Genomic DNA, 16,964 nt, shown 5'->3' on the forward strand with positions numbered 1-16,964 from the left:
CAAACGGGAAGCAGTGGAAGGGAAGAGAATACAGAGCTGAGGCAATGAGCAAGTAGAAACCATTCTATTATGTGCTGTCAGGCTGGAGTGTGAATAGGGCTGCACCTGGAGGAAGAGAAAAAAGGAAGCATTCATCCATCTCTCTTCACGTGGGGAGCCAGATAGGGCAAGGGGGCTGCCCTGTCAAGAGAGTGATTCAGGAGTCCTTTCTCACTGAAGATCAATCATAGCAAAGGGCAGGGGTAAAGAATACCCTGCTCTATTTGCTTCCCAATCTCTCCCCTCTGTCTAGGTCCCAAGTGACTGTATTTTCATATGTCGAGATATTGGTGCAGCAGAGCTGCTGAAAGGTCTGAGACATCTGGGAGCTGAATCACTCCATACCGAAATAGAACAATTAGCTGTGTTTAGTCCAGCACAAAGGCCTTGAGAGGTTTCTAATTGAGTGGCCTGCAACAGAGCCAGGAAACAATGGATATCTGAGAAGAATCCCACAATTAATTTGGGCATTAACCTAATGAATAATAATTTGTTAATGTGTACAGAGCCCAGACTGGGTCTTTTCCATGATGCTCGTGTATTTAAAGTGCACGGCATTTGCTGTGTTTGGGCATGCTTGGATGAGGGCTTGAAAAGTAAAGGATGTAGTAAAATGCAAACCTTTTTTTGCCATTCATTATTAAATCTGTGACCATTTAAACATAAAAGCGGGACATTCTGGCATGGTTTAGGCCACACATTTCTCCTGAAAGTCAGGTTTAGAATTAGACATTGGCAGTCAAATGATTTTGAACCGTTAGGACATTTTATAAAAGTCACATTGCCTTTGGACAATTTTAGAAATAGAAAGAAGGTAAAAGTATTTTTTAAAAAGCAACATTTTTATTCAAAAAGTGGAAACAGATTATATCATACAGACTCTTTTGTCCAAGAAAAAAAAATCACTTCCTTATAGATGCTAAAAATATATTAACTACACATGCTTATGTTTGATTGTGCTCTGGACTCCTTTTCCCCTGGTTCCCAGAGAATTAGTAGTATTTTTGTTAATTTTAGTATTTTAAAGATGAAATTATAGTTATTTTCCTAAGTGAAGTAATTGAAAGAATCTGAGACTTGACCTGTTAGAATAATAATAATTTATCACTATAATTAAACTTGCATTTTCATAATAATGATATAAATTATGCTTAGATTTTATCTCCACTTTTTTCAGACTTTTTTGATCCCCAAACAAGCAGACTGTGTCAGGACACTTAGTCAGTCGGTATCAGAGTTCATTGTATGAAAAAGGAGTTGATTCCCAGGAGCCCTTCTGCACCTGAATTAATGATACCATAACTTCTATAATATTCACAGTGACAACAATTAAATTATTGGTGTGAAAAGATCAATTCATTAAAAACAAATTTCCCCTTCCTTCTAATGCCTGCCAGGGAAGCAGCTTTTCTTTAAACTGTATATTTATGGTTCTCCATGGTCCCAGGGCATGGCATGCAGCAAAGGGGAAAGTGATATGGGATTTTTTTATAGTGTTGGAGACCACATCACTTTAGCAGGGCCTGGTTTTGCAGAGAACAGCCTGACCAGTGTATAACTGAAGAAAACCAGAGTTACATGCATAAATGAGGACATTTCCTCTTGTCAGAAAACAGAGGGTTACAAAAAGGGGATGAGCAAGAGAACAAGTGACTTAGGAATAGGTGTATGATCCATGTGTCCTTTCTGGCATATCACTGTACCTCAGTGGACCCATCAAAATTTCTGGGACATGGTGAGCTCTTAATAAGTGTAAGAGAAATGAATGTGGGCTTCTGTGTCAACGCAGCCTCTTAACCTAAAGCAGAACTGAGGTTGGAATAGTACAGAGAGAGGCAGTAAATATGTCATGTAGCTGGGGAGAGTTGTGTATGAGTCGCCACTGCCAATCCAGAGTTTGCATTTCTATGCACAGTCTCTCAACTCCTACCTCAGTTTCCAATTTATCAAATAACTGGTCAGTTCAGGTAATAGCACAAAGTCAAATTGGCTGGTTTATTGCATCAACTGGTCAGGTCAGACTGGTTACTGGTCACTAAGCTGGTTTTGAGTGTACACAGACTGGAAATCCCAAAAGATTTGCTGGGGTAGGTATCCAAGTGTGATGAAAGTAGAGTACTGGGGAACTACATTTTCATTACACTTTGATCAGCTATACCACTACCTTGGGCAGCTGACAGATGAAAATTCAATTTAATTCAAATTACTAGCAAACAGAATAGCTGTTTCTATAGATAGAATATCTAACACTCCTAAGAAATGTTCATTACATTTTTTTCATGAAAGAAGGTATGGAAATGAAAATCTGTTAGTGTTCATTTTAGTTGCTCAGTAATATCATAATGGATACTATCAACAAAAACATCTAAAAGAGCTTTTTAGAACCAAAAATTGTGCAACTAAATGCCTATTTTTGAAAAGTTATTCCCTTCATAATAAAATGGAGGAAAAATGTCACCCTTGGTAGAAAAGTGTTGGAATTGATATACCAGCTGACTATTAAATACCATGTGGTAGTTCTTATGTTAAGAGATAGAAATGCTTTCAAACAGGCATATTCTCAATAGTTTCATTATACTTATGTGTTACTATAAAGTAGCTTCCAACATTTACTCCTGAAACTAAAAACACGTCCCTAGTCTCCTGACCCTAGTTTAGCAGATTTCCTCTCCAGATTTTCTAAAGAATTGTGTCTGAGCTTTGAAATTGAAGCCAAATGACCAGCCCTTATGGCTGCAGGGGGAAGAGAAGGGTTCTCCTTACTATTACAGAGTCTTTATGGCATCTCCTCACAGTTACTAGCCAACTGAAGGCTCCCACATCCTTTTCTGCAGAGACACTTTCTGCCTCCACTCCTGACTCCCACCTGCCCTTCTAGTGGAGAAACCCACTCTGATAGTCGTGCTTCTGGGTACTCACATTGCTCTTAGTTAAGCTTAATTTATTGTTCTTCCTTGATGTATTGTATCCCCTGCCCCACGACTTTTTCCATTGGGATCTGTGATCCAGGTAATTCTAGTTTTCACTGCCCTAACAGTAACAACAAGAAATGTATTGCTATTTATAATTGTTTCTGAAAATCAGATGGTTGGTTCTGCACATTCATGTTCCAGCACACTCTGACCCTAGGAGGTAGTTTCTTTACTTGAATTATGGGTACATCCAAGTCAGGTAGAGGGAACTGACAGATTAAATCACTAGATAAGGATTCTGTTTCTGGAATGTCCAAGAAAAGCATAAGAAAATTGGTGTATGGTTTGCTCATCCTGAGGCTTGGTCATGACTGTGTTGCTGAAGGCAGCTACTTCTATAAAACAAGACATAAAATTCAACAGATTTCATCATGAGGATAAATGTCAAATCTCATTCTGGACCATTAAATGGTAGACATGTAGATATCCAATTTATTGATCAGATAAAAGGGCTTTATTCCAAGTTTGTCTAATATGTTTATTTTGATCTTAGAGAAGCCATTCCCTGTGTTACTCTTTCTTGGTTACAGAAACATACCCTTTTAGTTTAACCAACAATGGTTTGACCTGTGACTTATGAGTCGGCCCAGCTTTGGGAGCATGACCCATGTGGAATGTCAACAGAAAGTGAAGAAAGATTCTACCTAGAATCTTCATTGCTTTGAAAAGTGGGGTCATTTCAATGTAGAAGATTTCAAAGGGCCAGATGAAGATTCTTTCTTTAGTTTGCATTTCTAGTTCTCCTATTTGTTCCCTAATTATTACATCTTGAAGATGTCCTATGTTAGTCTGTTCTTTGCCCCCATATGTGCTTGTACTTGTTCTTGCAAGTAATTCTTTGTTTTCTAAATGGAACAAGGTGTTGGCAGCAAAGGGAAGCAAGACCCATGTGCTTTGTGATTTAAATCATATGTTTTCTTTTCAGAATAAAATTCAAACAGGTGCATACTGGTCCAGACCTCACTTCCCTTCTGGTGTTAGGACACGCATTTCCAGTGTCTTGCTATCCACTTCTTCATTAGTGACACAGTCACTGCAGGATCAACAGGGGTAAATCTGGACTGATGAACTTCCTGGATGCTGCTATTTTCTCTTGTGCTCTTCATTAAGCAAGTGCTCACTGTGTATGACCTATAATGTGCACTATGCTGGAAGGTTGGGAGATATATATGGGAGTTCTGAGTGCCTGAAGAGACAAGTACTTGGAAAACCAGAGATCTGGTGTTTCTAGCAAATGGAAGAAGATGTACAAAGTGATTCATCTGTGGCATGAATGGATATGCAGAGACAGAAAAACAAAACTAAGTTCACTGGGGCTAGAATGGAGGAGTTATGTAAGGTAGATTAGTGTGGCTAGTGTGGAAGGAGAAAGAAAGTGTGGACTCAAAGTATTAAGGTCCTGAAATGGCCCCATAAAAGATCTGAAATCTAAACTGTAGGTCATGGTAAAATTGAGGGCTAAACTTGTTAGGACAATGCTAACATCTAGGTGTAGGAACTTCCAGTGACAACTGTGAATAAAATAGGGCAAGCAGAATTAGATGAGGTAGTTTTAGTGTCCAAGCAATATTAGTGGAGAATAAAGCTAAGAAATATTCATGAAATAGAAAAAAAATCCACACCTAAATAAATGGTCATATGTGAAGGGTAAGAGGAAGGTATTATCAAAGTGACTCTGAGGTACTAGTGCCATTCTCAAAGCCATCTTTTATTTCCCTGCATTCTAAGAGCATTTGATGACAGCCCAGTGTTTACTGCTTATAGTCCAAATTCCCCTCTTTGTTGTAGGAAATGCTGTTGGTGCTCCCCCCATGCTCCCCAGACTTTGCCATTTGGGAGCACACAAACCTGGGTAACAAATACTAGTTTCTGCTTCTCTTTGCCTGAAAGCTTTTGTCTGCCCACCCAAGCCATCTCTGCTGGTACTCATGGGAAGACAGAAAGCCAATGAATTAACACTTCCTACAGAAGCACCCATCAGGAAAATACCTTATATGATGTACATCAGTCCCTTCACCCTTCAGGAGCAAAGTACCTGAGGAACATGTTCAGCACTATTTCTCAGAGTTTTCCAGTGAGATTAAGTTCTAGTTGCCCAGTTTGGCAATTTACTCTCTAGTGGCTTCCTCTTCTTGCCAGTCTTACTTCCCTACTCCATCATTACTGTTTGTGGACAAACTTTAAATAAACCACTTGCACAGAATACTTAGTTGGGAGTCTGCTACTGGGAGAATTCAAGATAAGACATATGACATTAATATAATTTGCAACCAGGCACTAGTCTTCTCTTAGTCATTTTCAAATGCCTCATGTTCTGTGAAGTGTTCCACTAACTGTCTGATCAATAGCATATACTCACAGAAAACTTTGTGATTTTCACAGTATTTGAACATGCATATGTTTGTTTCCTGAAAAAGACTGTGATATTGTGGGACCCAAAAAATGTGTTCTACCCACATCAGGGTCCCTAAAAAGTAGTACAATGCCTGGTATATATAAGATGTTTTGATGGTTACCAACTGGACAGGGCCATGGGGTACTCAGATATTTGGCCAATACACTCTGGGTGTATTCACCCTCCTTAATGTGAGTGTGCCTCTTTCAATCAGTTAAAGACCTGAAAGAACAAAAAGGCTGACCCTCCCACAAGTAAGAAGGAACTCTTTCTGCCTGATTACCTTCAAGGGGGGACATTATTTTTCCTGCCTTTGAATTTGAACTGGGTCTCAGGCCTGATGACTGTGGATCTTGGGACTTATCAGCCTATATAAGCACAGAGCCAGTTCCTTATATTACCTTCTATTGATTCTTTTTCTGTGGAGAACCCTGAAACAGATTTTGGTGCCAAGAGTGGGTCTAGGAGAACTGAATTTTAAGGATTAATCTAATGAATGGATTCTGAGGTTTCTGGAATTGCTCTTGTAACTCCAGGGGAAAAATATATTCCCAGCCAAGGAAAAATAACCTTTGAAGCTGAAACCAGTCAAAAGGAGAAATAAAGTGGGAGAAACCCATTTATTGCTGATAGCCAGTCATCTACTTCTGTTCACCTGTGTCTCTCAAGACCAGGCTGCAAAAGGACCCCCAAAATACCTTTCCAGCCCAGATATGCCCTCACTCCCCTTTGTGATCACCTACTGATATGGAGATGAACTACTGTACACCCACTGGAAACACATATTGATATGGAGATGCATTAAGGCCAGGCAAGAGATTCTGGAAATACTGCAATTTTACCCACAGCCCACCCCTCCAGAAATCTCACTTTACAATCTGCTTGCTCCCCATCTTCTGCAATGACCCCTGTGTGAGGAAACCGGAGCACCATAACTAGGCAAATAACATGCAATAACAGCAGCAATAAAATGATGATAATCTTCAAGCTGGAGGATTCAGCTAGGTTCAAATCCTATCCATATTAAGTCCATAGCTCACCCATTCCACAGGCGGCCAGTAGCTGAACAGGTAGGGAGTTCAGAGCAATCACCACACGGCAGCTGCAGCCAAGGGGGTGGGTCCAGGACACAAAGACTGTAGAGGAAAATAGCCTTAAGGGTGATAAGATACATGTTTTAATGACACCAGCATAGGCAAATGTTTTCCATCAGGTAGGATGCTTGCAAGAGAGTGGTTCTGTGATAGGACAGTGGCAAGAATGGGATCTTGTCTTGGTCTAGTATACCAGACTTTCACCTCCTCCCTGTAGGGGTTACAGATAGGTCAATATATAGGACTACAGAAGGTACATACACTAGCCATAAAGATAAAACAAAATTTCCCCCTAAGATGCTCTTAACTCCCAGACATTTTGGGTACACTACCATGATCTTTGGGGGCCACCCTGCTGTTACTCGAGGCAAGCTTCCAGGCCTTTCCCCCAAGGTACCAGATGGGTCAGCCATCACTGCTCCATGTGTCGAAATGTCCAGGGCCACATTCATTCAATAGTGTCTCCAGGGTTGAATGCAGCTGGGGCTGGCAGCAGGAGGTTGCCCTGCTGGCCATACCTGGGCTTCAATAACATCTCACTGGTTTGCACATACAGTTGTATAGGAGAGGCGGCAATGTGTGTTAGCATATCCAAAGGGCTAAGGCTGCTTTTTGGGGCTTCTCATTCAATGCCGTAGCACTGTCCGTAAACAAACTGACCAGCCCTGTAGACTGTTGGTGTCTGACTTCAGGCTGGATTTCAACAAACCATTGCACCTATTATTCCTGCCCCAGCAGGGTTATATGGTACATGAAACTTTCACTTTATTCCCAATTGTTGCACCCATACCTGTAATGCATGTCCAGTAAAACGGGTGCCTTGATAGCTCTCAATCACCTGTGACCGGACATATGCGGCAAAGAGACACTCTAGGCCCCTCTTGGTGGTTTGCTGATCTGCACAACGTGCAGGAAAAGCAACCAACAGTCCAGTAGCCATGTTCACACAAGTCATGGCATACCAATATCCTTCTGATATGGGCAGAGGCCAAGTATAATCTATCTGCCACCTGACAAGAGGTATTGGCCCCCTTAATATTGTCCCATGTTGCTGTGGGACTTGGTGTAAGTCCCTCTTAGAGCACACAAGGCACTCCTTCCAGACTCAACTGACTTCTTCAAAGGTCAATGGCAAGCCCCACTGACGAGCTACAGCCCACACTGTCTTTTGCCCCACATGCAAAAAACGCTGATGTAGCCATTGGGCTACATCAGAGGCAGGCTTTCCTTCTAGCAAGCGCATCTGGGCCAATGTGTCTGCTGCATCATTCCCTTGGGATGCCAAAGGCAAATGGCCAGGCACATGATATATGGTAACAATCTTAGTCAGACCAGAGGCCCATAAGTCTTGCTACAACTCTTGCCCCCAAAGGGGCTGGTGACCAACCATCCAGTTGGCATGGTACCATGTTGTTAGCCACAGGGTCAATCCCCGATAGACGGCCCAACTGCCAGTGCAGACAGCTATAGTGGAGGGCTACTGAGTAATCATGAGTCATACTGCCCACAACTCAGCCCATTGGCTGAGCTCATCCATATTGTCTCAGTCTTAGGATGGAAAGCCACAACCCTCTACTTCAGGGGCTACCAAGACTGAGCCATCCGTATACCAAGCATTGTCAGTTATAGGGACTTTTCCCTCCTGATAATGACTCTTGGTTGCCAATGGTTCAAAAGCACATTCTTCCTACTTTCCATAGGTATACATCACTGGCCCCAGTAAGTGTTGAAGTTCTCCACTTAAGGGGTTAATGAAAAGGGTGCTATGCTGCTGTACATATGTGCCCCACTTAGCCAGTGTAGGTGTCTGTGCCATGCCACTTTGTAGCCTTTGGGTCCAGTCTCGCACCTATCCTTCAATGGGATAGGTGGTTATTACCTTCGTTGGAGCTGTTCCAGTGATAGGCTCCATAGCCAGCAAGGTGTGGTACACAGAAGCCATTTGCTTCTTTATCATGGTGTACTGGACCTCTGCTCCTTTCCATAGTTGTGACCAGAATCCAATAGGTTTTTGCGTCCGTTCAAGCCTCTGCCAAAGATCCCATCCATAACCATCTTCTGTTACATGAACATCTAGCTCACAGGGCCTTGATGAGTCCATTACACTCAAGACCTGCACGACCTTGACTGCCCGCTTGGCAGCAATAAAAGCAGCTGCACATGTATCATCCCAGTCCCACCTGATGCCCTTTTGTACCAACCGGTATAAGGGCTTCAGAATTTGTGCCAAATGTGGGATACACACTCTCCAGTAGCCCAAAAGGCCCCAAAAGTCTTGTAAGACTGTCACAGTGGTAGGGGTGGGGAAAACCTGGACCTTGTCTGTGACTGCTTCTGGGATAACTTTAGTTTTACCTGACCAGACCAAGAATTTTACAGACAAACCAGGTCCCTGAACCTTGGTGCTATTCATAGCCTATCTTTTCTCCTGTAGATGTTCCAGCAGCCTAGGAACAGCCCTTCTAAATCTTAAAGAGAATCAGATGTGAGCATGATATCATCAATGTAGTGATACAGCCACACCATTTGTGGTTTCTTCCATGTGGCCAATTCCTGGGCTACAAGTCCGTGACAAATGGTGGGACTGTGGAGGCATCCCTGTGGAAGGACAGTGAATGTCCACTGCCGGCCTTCCCACATGAAGGCAAACCGTTCCTGACTTTCCTGTACTATGTCAGTAGAGAAGAAACCATTAGCAAGTCCACAACATAATGATACATCCCCAGTTCACAACTGAGGGTGTCCATAAGGACTGCTATTGAGGGGACAGCAGCATGCAAAGGGGGTGTAACTTTATTCAATTCCCTATAGTCCACAGTCATACACCAGGAGCCACCTGGCTTTTTCACTGGGCACAATGGGGAATTAAAAGGACTATGAGTGGGCTTTATGATGCCCACCTTATTCATTTCCTGTAGAGTTTCTCCAATTTCCTTATGTCCCCCAGGAAATTTATACTGCTTAGTATTTGTCACTCACCTAGGTACAGGCAGAGCTACATGTGGGTGCTTAGCATGTCTTAGCTGCCTTTACCACATGTACCCTCAGTCTGAACTCCCCTGCAGTGGCCTGTAACCACAGTGGCTGCAGGATATCCACCCCAAAAATATATTCAGGGATGGGAGAAATGTACATGGTATAGTCCTTTGGGCATAAACACTCCATCCCAATGGGATTTGGGCTTTCTTCATTCTAATTACCTTACCCCATAGCCATCTATCACAGCAGGGGTCCTGGGAAAATGCTCAGGGTTGCCATAAATCAGAGAACATTCAGCTCCTGTGTCCACCAGTGCCAGGACACGTTGTACATTCACAGGGGACAAATGCATTGCTAATTCTGCATGTGGCCTCTGCTCCCCACCATGTCCCCCAAGGTGGGGGCCTTGATATGCCCCTCAGTTGAACCCCAATGCCCACTTGTCATCCTCTGGGGGTGAGGGCCCAGGCAGAGCCTGAGTATTGTCCTCCAGGAAGTCTTTCAGGGACACAGGCTGGACTTGGGGCTTTGCCTCTAGCTTTCATGTCCTTGACCTCAGTGGCTGGAACCGGTGCTCTGGCTTTAATTGGTGCCGCATTTCTAATAAGATCCTTTTGGACTGCGCATCAAGTTTCTCTTTCACTACCCTAGCTTATCAAATCAACCCATATCTGGGTCCTTGAGATCTTCACAGGGACTTTTGCACCTCTCCTTTCAGTTGTAGCCCATACTTCCTTCTGGGCTCTTATTGTTTCAACCTGCCCCAGATCTGCTAAAGTATGAGTAGCCTCACTTATGGGTTGCCCTTTGTGGGGGACAAGAATAGTCACTAGGGACCCAAAGAGAGATGGGGGAATTGTATGGAGCATCAGATTTCTCGTTCCTACCTACAGTGAACAACCCCTCATCAGTGCCATGGGGGTCCATATTGTAGATGATATTTTTCATGCCCAATTCCCACAACACCTGTTGGAGCTCCGCATAAGTTTCCAGCTAGTGAGTAAGTAAGGTAAATCATCCTGATTAGGCTAAACTGGCCTGATGGCTGCTGTCAGCCAATCCAGAAGCACCTGATTCCCTGAGGTGTAATGTGCACTTTGTAACTGCTGCCGGAGAGAAGGGTGTGTTGTTAGGGAAGCCAGTCTACTCATTTCAGAACTTGACATAACAATGTTTTCCACCCCCATATCCCAGAGATGTAAATGCCATGTAGGCAGACATTCTGATGGCTTCTGCTGATACCATGTGCTCATGTCCACCAGCTCATCCTGGGTAAAGGGGCAAAGCATGGAGTGCAGCACAACCTGGGGAAGGGGCGGCTCCTCCCCCGAGGAGCCCACAGTTGTTGTGTTTTTACTTTCTTAATTAGAACTGGGTTGGCCTTTAATATAGGAGAGGCTGGTGTCTCAGGCATTGTCCTCAGCAATAGATCAGCCCCTGGCCCTACCCCCTCACCCTCTCCTGACACCTCCTCCACCATCTCCACCTCTTCCACCATCTCCAGAGCTGAAGGCACTGCTCTTTCCTCCCCCTTCCCCATGAGCTTCTGCAATGCAGGCTCTCCTGCCGCCTCCCCCCTTGCTCCTGCTAAGGAATTTTCCAGGAGCATGACCCATCCTCTCAATAACTGTCTCTCTTCCTTAAGGGCATCCCATAGATCATCACCCAGCTTCTCCAAGTGATGCTAAAGTGTGTCTCTCTCCTGCCAAACTCTCTCTCCTTCCTTGATAACCTTTTCTCCCTCCTCAATAATCCTCTCCCTCTCCTTGAAAATCCTCTCTCTCCTCAACACACCTTCCACTATCTCGATGAAGAAAGGTGCTACAATGCCAGCTGCTACACGGCCACTAAGGGCCCCTAAGCAGTGTTCTATCTGACGAACAGCTAATTCTGGAGCTTCCAGCGTTTCCACTCTACCCCAGCCCCACCCTTCTAAGAGGTGCTTTATTTTAGACCAATTCCCCACTAGGGGCTCCCCAATTGGAAGCTCCACATATAGGTGGTTCCTGAAGAAAGCTGCACCATCTACCACTGCAGCCACTCGGGCCTCCCCACCATCCCTAGAGTCATCCTGCCCAAGAGTTGGACCCAAGTAGACAGATTTTGGGTTCAGAGGTCCTGACGACTATCACCAGATGTAACTCTGGGGGGAAAGTCTCAAGTCAAAATACCTTTGAAACTGAAATCAGTCAAAGGGAGAAATAATGTTAAGAAACCTGTTTGTTTATTTCTTACAAGCAGTTGTCCTATCTCTCTCTTGATCAGGCTGCAGAAGACAGGCCTCCACCCAACCTCTCCAGTCCAGATAAACCCCTGCCTGCCCTTGTAATTACCTATTGATATGTAGATGAACTAATTCTTACCACCTCTTGGAAACACCTACTGATATGCAGAAGCACTAAAGCCTGGTGAGAGATTCTGGAAATATTGCAATTTTACCCACAGACATAATGTTGGATCAGGCCAAATTTATTGACATAGACTCAGTAGGCAGAGAGTCTGCATTTACTGTTGCAGTTCAGTGAGTTGGTAAAGGCACTTAACAGTTTACTTGCTTGATTGTTTGAAACAAGAACCAAGGAAGCACACAGACAGTGAGTTAGAAATGCAAGATTTATCTTGGTTTAATGTAGAAGAAGGGATTCAAAGACTTAGGGAGATAAGAATATTAGAGTGGATTTATTAACATAAATATAACAAGAATAATTGGATCTAAGAGGAGCAGGGCCAAATGACAGCACTTGCTCACCATTGATAATGTTGGCCTGGTTGCTGTAATGAACATCAGAGTAGCAATCAGAAAAGTCTGATCCATGGAGATGTGTGGCCCTGTATAGAGTCGATCATGGTGCTCCTTGAAGTGAAATTGATGAGAAGGCTACTAAATATTTCCTTGTTATAAGCATATAAGTTCTAGTTCAAATGAACAGAAAGCTAACCTGAGTGATATAAACAGAGTCATGTCCTGTCAATCATTTCTCAGACTTGAGCCAATTTACAGACCCAGAATCCTTTGAATGAAGGAAAGACTGGGTTCTACTGTGGTAGGGTGCTGGTATATTGCCAGAATTCATACTGTTAGTCTTTCTCTCAGCCTTTCCCAAAGATACCCATAGGCTGTGATTTTGGGAAAAATTAGTCACCAGACCTTTTGGGGACTACTGGACACTTGCTCTGCAAACAGTAGTTCCAGGAGATTTGAAGCATCGCTCTGGCCCACCAGTCAGTGTAGGGGCTTCCTGAGGTGAATTGATCAATGGCATTTTAGCACAGGTCCATCTTCACAGTAGGCCCAGTGGGTCCCCGAACATACCCTAAGGATATTTCCCCAGCTCAAGAATGCATAATTGGAATACACACGGTTTGGCTGGACCCATGCTTGGCAGCTGGCAAAATCCTAATATTGGTTCCCTGGAATGTAGAGTGAGGGTTATTATGGGAGGAAGAGCCAAGCGGAATCACTAGGACTGTCTCACCTAGAAAAACAGCAAACCAAAAGCAATACTGCATTCCTGGAGGGATCACAGAGATTAGTGCCACCATCAAGGTCATGAAAGATGAAGGTGTAGTGAATCTCATCAGATTCACTTCAACTCTCCTATCTAGTTTGTGAAGACAGATGGATCATTGAGAATGACAGTGGATTATTTTAGGCTTAACCATTTACTGACCCCAATTGTACCTGCTGTACAAGATAGGTTTCACTGCTTGAGCAAATTAACACATCCCTGGTATCTGGTATGCACCTATTGATCTGGAAAATGCTTTTTTCTCCATCTTTGTCAATAAGGACCACAAGATACAATTTGTTGACAAGGCCAGAAAACACCTTCACTAACATCCCACCTCAGGGGTATAACAACTGTCCAGGTCTGTGTTGTAATCTGGTTCACAGGGATCTTGAATGCCTTTTTCTTACAGATATCACTGGTTCATGACATTGATGGCACTATGCTGATTGGACATATTGAGCAAGAAGTAGCAACTACTCTAGACTTGCTGATAAGATATTTGTGTGTCAGAGGGTATAAAATAAAACTAACTAAAATTCAGGATACTTCTCTAGTTGTCTTATTTCCTAGGTATTCAGTGGTATGGGCATGTTAAGACTTCCTGTCTTAGACAAAGCCTAAATTGTTGCCTCTGGCCCCTCCTATAAGCAAAAAAGAGGCACAGTGCCTAGTGGTAGAAATTTGAGCAATGTACTTGCTTGTTCACTTAGCTAGGAAAGACAAATAGTCAGCTTGAGATTGTATATTGATTCATGGACTATGATCCATGGTTTGGCTGGATGGTCAGGAACTTGAAAAGAACATGGTTGGGAAATCAGTGACAACATAACTGGCAAAGAGATATATGGACAGACCTCTCTGAATGTTTGTGTACCATGTAATGTTCACCAAATGGTGACCACACAAAGGATTTTAATAAAGTGGATAAGATGACCCATTTTGTACATACCAGTCAGCCTCTGTCCCCAGCCATCCCTGTAATCACCCAATGGGTTCATGAAAAAAGTTGCCACTGTGGCAGGATGGAGATCATGTATGGGCTCAGCAACATGAATTTTCATGCATGAAGGATGAACTAGCTATGGCCACTGCTGGGTGCCTAATCTGCCAGCACCATTCTCTGGGTTGATTATCTAGCTAACTGGTAACGGGTTGGTTACACTGGATCGCTTTCATTATGGAAGGGCCAGCATTTTGTCCTTACTGCACTGAGACACTCTGGATAGATATTTATCTTCCCTTTGTGCAAAGTTTCTGGCAAAACTACCTTCTGTAGACTTACAGAGTGGCTTATCCATGGTTCTGGTATTCCACAAAATGGTTTCTGATCAACAAACTCACGTCACAGCAAATGAGGTCCAGCAATGGTTCCGTACTCATGGAATTCACTGTTCTGACCATGTTCTCCACCATTCTGAAGAAACTAGCTTGACAGAATAGTGGAATGGTCTTTTGAAAACTCAGTCACAGTGCTAGCTAGGTGGCAATACCTTGTAGGTCTGGTGTAAGGTTCTCCAGAGGCTGTACAGTGGTTCCCCCTTATTCACAGTTTCTCATTCCAGGGTTTGATCAACTGTCTGTTCTGGAAGCAGATGATACTCTTTCTGATGTACTGTCAGAAGGTCAACAGTAGACCAAAACTACTTAACAATACCTACATCATTCATCTCACTTCATCTCATCATGTAGGCATTTTATCATCTCACATCATCACAAGAAGGATGAGTACAGTCCAATAAGATTTTTGGAGAAAGAGAGACACCACATTAAAAAACTTTTATTACAGTATATTGTTATAATTGTTCTATTTCATAATTATTGTTAATCTCTTACTGTGCCCAATTTCTAAATTGAACTTTATCATACATATTTATGTATAGGAGAAAACATAGTAGAGTATATACAGGATTTGGTAATATCCAAGGTTTTAGGCATCCACTGGAGGTCTTAAAACCTATCTCCCAGTGGATAAGAGGAACTACTATATATGCTCTGAATCAGCACTAAGTATATGAATATACGGTACTGTTCCTCCAATAGCCAAAATTCATGTGACCAGGAATCAAGGGGTAGAAATGGGAGTTTTATTCACTCACTATTTACCCCTAATGACTCACTAGCAAAAATATTTCCTGTTCCTATGATTTTATGTTCTCCTGGCCTAAAGGTCTTAGTTCCAAAGGAAGAAATTCTTCTACCAGAAAATACAAGAATGATTCCACTGAACTGAAAGTTAATATTACCACCTGGGCATGGTTAGGCTCCTCCTACTTCTGAATCAACAGGCAAGGGAGTTCCTATGCTGGCTGGGGTGACTGATGCAGACAGATTATAAGGGAGATTGGACAAGTATTACACAATGGAGTTAAGAACAGTATATCTGCAATACAGGAGCTCCCTCAGGGTCACTCTAAGTATTACCATGACCTAGGATTAAGGTCAGTACAAGGAAAACTACAAGAGCCCAACACAAGGCAGGAGTATTATAGGCCCAGCCCCTTCAGGAATGAAGGTTTTTGTCACCCCACCAGGCAAAGGATACAACCAGCTAAGGTACTTGCTGAAGACAACAGGAATACAAAATTGGCAGTGGAAGAAGGTAATTATAAATACTAACTGTGATCTCATATCCAAGTATAGAAATGAAGATGATAATTGTCTGAGCATTTCCCCCTTTTTTGTTATAAATATGTCTTGTGTGTTTGAAAACAAAATATCTTTACGTTTTCCCTCTCTTATTCCCTTATCATGTAACAAAAGGTGACCGGTTTTATATCAGAGTGTTTGAATATTGTTAATTTTACACCACAGTATTTAAGTTATGGGATATCAAGAAGAAGAGCAAGAATCAGCCAAGGACTTTAACTCCTCTACAGAGGAAGGGAATAGTGTGTTTTTTATTGTACACAGCAAAATTGAATCATGTTAGGTGAAATTAAGACTTTGTTTTCTTCATTTAGAGAGTAAGTATGGTTTAAGATGTGTATGGTTGCCAGGTTGACAAGGGGTGGATTTTTGATGATGAACTTTATGTTTCAACTTGACTGAACCATAGGGTGCTCAGACATTTGGGCAAACACCAATTTGGGTGTGTCTGTGTACGTGTTTCTGGATGAAACAACAACTGAGTCAGTAAACTGAATAAAGCAGATTACCCTCCCTAATGTGGATAGGTCTCTTCCTATCAGTTGAAGGCCAGAATAGAATAAAAACCGTGAACCTCCCACAAATAAAAGTGAACTCCTGCCTGACTGCTTTCAAGCTGGGACATCATATTTTGGCTGTTTTGTTTTCCCTGACTTTGGACTTGAATGGAAACATTGGCTATTCCTGGGTCTCAAGCCTGCTGGCATTTGAACTGAAACTACACCATCATCTCTTCCGGGTCTCCGGCCGTCGGGCTTGGTCTGGAACTACATCACTGGCTTTTTTAAGTCTCCAGCTAGCTGACTGCAGATCTTGGGACCAGTCAACCTCTGTACTCATGTATGCCAATGCCTTACAATGAATCTTTTTTTTTAGTATGTATGAAATACATGTGCAATTCTCTTGGTTCTGTTTCTCTGGAGAATCCTAATTTGGATGTCAAAGTTTCCTTTGAAACTGAATTAGATTGAGTTAAGTATTTCAGTTGGGATTTTTGTTGAAAAGACTATAAAGTTGATGTGTTTGAGGCTTTTCCTTCTAGAATTTTAAATAAACTGTGTGGAGTGGTGACTTAGTATCTCATGCATCTGAGAGTTTGAGGTAGGATTTTGAGGCTGCATTTGCTTTGTCTGCAAAACCTGGGTCCTAATCATGTTTCAAGAACAGGGATGAAGATACAGGCAGAGAAACGTCATCCAACAAATATATGAGTACCAACTTTGTGTTAGGTTCTGAGGAGTCTACAGTGAGGAAAACTGACCTCATGGAGCATGCCACTTAGAAAGAAAGACATTCTTGACTAAGTGCACAAGTAAATTCATAACCA

General features: G+C 42.6%; 1 long non-coding RNA gene across 1 annotated transcript in view; it reads right to left on the minus strand.

The window, feature by feature from the left end:
* Positions 1-6,443: 6,443 nt before the first annotated feature.
* Positions 6,444-16,964, minus strand: part of LOC130683950 (uncharacterized) — a 75,350-nt gene continuing 64,829 nt past the window's right edge. Inside the window, exon 4 of the long non-coding RNA XR_008998086.1 lies at positions 6,444-6,542. This is a non-coding gene — a long non-coding RNA (uncharacterized LOC130683950). The remainder of the gene's footprint in view (positions 6,543-16,964) is intronic.

This window comes from Manis pentadactyla, chromosome 5 (genome assembly GCF_030020395.1).
Source record: "Manis pentadactyla isolate mManPen7 chromosome 5, mManPen7.hap1, whole genome shotgun sequence".
Classification (NCBI taxonomy): domain Eukaryota; kingdom Metazoa; phylum Chordata; class Mammalia; order Pholidota; family Manidae; genus Manis; species Manis pentadactyla.